Source organism: Bombina bombina, chromosome 1 (assembly GCF_027579735.1).
Source record: "Bombina bombina isolate aBomBom1 chromosome 1, aBomBom1.pri, whole genome shotgun sequence".
NCBI lineage: Eukaryota > Metazoa > Chordata > Amphibia > Anura > Bombinatoridae > Bombina > Bombina bombina.
The window spans coordinates 1,068,081,263-1,068,084,049 of record NC_069499.1 but is presented as its reverse complement, the minus strand read 5'-3'; positions in this window follow the sequence as shown (position 1 = coordinate 1,068,084,049).

Genomic DNA, 2,787 nt, shown 5'->3' with positions numbered 1-2,787 from the left:
AAGGTTGATTTACTTAAATGGATTTAATGACATATATTGCAAATAACGATATTAACAATAATACAATGGTAAAAATTACAATAGGTAAAAATTACAATAGGTAAAAATTAAGTTAAAATGTAGGTGCAGTGGATCCACGCAGGTACAATAAATATAGTAAACAATAATGTTAAAAACAATTCTTGAACTAAATCCTTGATAAATAATCCTAAAATAAATTCTTGCAATGTGGCTGGCAATGCAAATAACAAATAATAAATTCCAATGTGCACAGGAACAAACCGTGCTAAAAATATTCCAAAAATATCTTAAAAATAGTTCAAAGTCACAACTTAAAAAAGATAAGTGCAAAAATGAGTCCAAAGTCATAACCTGTAGAAAAATAACCTGTAGAAAAATAAGGTGTCCAAAAATTAAGTGTCACTAAAAAGTGTGGATCCTAAAACATAGTGTAGTGGATAACCAATGCTGAAAACAATGATGATGAAATCCAAAAATATGTGAGAAAAAAAGTGCAAAAAAGAATATGAGTGTATCCAATGCTAGTGCTCCTGTCCGCTGTGTGTCAACCAAATTGCTGACCAAATAAATCCTATAGTGGAAACCTGTGTAAAAAAGATATAACAAATGTGTAGATCTATAAACGATAATTGCTCCAAATGAAATAAGGCTTACCAGTGTCTACGCGTTTCGGCCCTCTCTGGGCCTTTATCAAGGATTTATTTGGTTGACACACAGCGGACAGGAGCACTAGCATTGGATACACTCATATTCTTTTTTGCACTTTTTTTCTCACATATTTTTGGATTTAATCATCATTGTTTTCAGCATTGGTTATCCACTACACTATGTTTTAGGATCCACACTTTTTAGTGACAATTTTTGGACACCTTATTTTTCTACAGGTTATTTTTCTACAGGTTATGACTTTGGACTCATTTTTGCACTTATCTTTTTTAAGTTGTGACTTTGAACTATTTTTAAGATATTTTTGGAATATTTTTAGCACTGTTTGTTCCTGTCGACATTGGAATTTATTTGCATTGCCAGCCACATTGCAAGAATTTATTTTAGGATTATTTATCAAGGATTTAGTTCAAGAATTGTTTTTAACATTATTGTTTACTATATTTATTGTACCTGCGTGGATCCACTGCACCTACATTTTAACTTAATTTTTACCTATTGTAATTTTTACCTATTGTAATTTTTACCATTGTATTATTGTTAATATCGTTATTTGCAATATATGTCATTAAATCCATTTAAGTAAATCAACCTTAGCCTCCTCTGGTTGGCGCCTAGGTATATTCCCTTTTCCTTGATTCTTTTGAGTGATAGCTAGGTATCACTGCCCTGGGCTCAAAAGGTTGAAGTTGGCGCTGGGGTATACATTATTATTATCACAGTGTTTTTTCCCCAGAGGGAGAGACATTAGGCATTGGGTACGCCCACGATGGGCGGGACTTCCTGTATTTGCGCGCCTCTTCACTGAGCGCAGTTTTCCTGAACAGATTAGTGCGTCATTCAGCTGGGCTAGTTGATTGTCGGTGCTAGAGCGGCATGTAGTGTAATTTCATGCACTCATAGCACGGATGCGGGGAAGTCCGGTTCAGAGGCTGACTGTGTGAAATGGATCGTTACAAGCAGAGGATCTGTTGTCAGTTTGCATGGTAGGAGCACCTCAGCAGGCTGTTGAGGTGCAGAGGTGCATTTAACGTTTTCTTTTTTTGTCCGTTTGTGTTACCAGAAAAATCTGACACTTTGCAGAAAAATAGCAAAAACTTTTGCATTTAAAGAGACAGTAAAGTTTTTTTAGAATTTTATTTTGTTAATATTTATTATTTTTTCTGTTGAATCTTTAACAATTTGTGATGAAAGATGAACCAAGAGGGTGTGCTGTATGTTACATATGCTTTGTGTCTGGTTCAAATGTGGAACCACCAATTTCTTTCTGTCCTACATGTATTGAAAGGACTGTAAGTTTTAGGGATCACATTTTTAATGAGCCAATCTCCTCTCAGGCAGATGTTTTCCAAGAGTCTTCTGATGAGGGTCAATTTATGCAGCAACTTTCTCCCCAAGCATCCCAAAAATTAGCGCACCCACCAGCAGTGCCCTGCGCTTCTGCTCTAGTACCTGCTGGAGTTACTTTAAAAAACATAGCTGCAGTTATGTCTTCCACAATTTCTGATACTTTGTCTGCTTTTTCTATGCTTCAAGGCAAGCACAAGAGGAAGGACAAACATGTTATCAGTTAGGTTTCTGATGCCATGGTGGCAGTCTCAGAGGTACCCTCCCAGCCCAGGGAACTGAGATGGAGGGTATAGAGGTTTTATCAGATGGCGAGATTTCTGATTAAGAGAGTTCTTTACCTTTGACTGATTCAGAGGTTGTTTCTTTCCTATTTAAACTAGAACACCTTTGTCTGTTACTCAGGGAGGTGTTGGTTACCTTAGACCAGTGATTTGCAACCTTTTTTTTTGCCGTGGCACACTTTTTTACATAAAAAAATCCTGTGGCACACCACCATCCCAAAATTTTACAAAATCCCACATTGTAGCCTAATACAGGAGATATATATATATATATATATATATATATATATATATATATATATATATATATATATATATATATACACAAAACACGGAAGGGAACTGCACTCTCATACCGGAACGGGTACACATCCCATGACCCTGCAACATGCTCAGCCCTGGGTGCCACTGGCACTCACAGGAAGCTGTGCTGTCCCCAGAGCCACAAGCAGTTAACCCCAGACAGGTC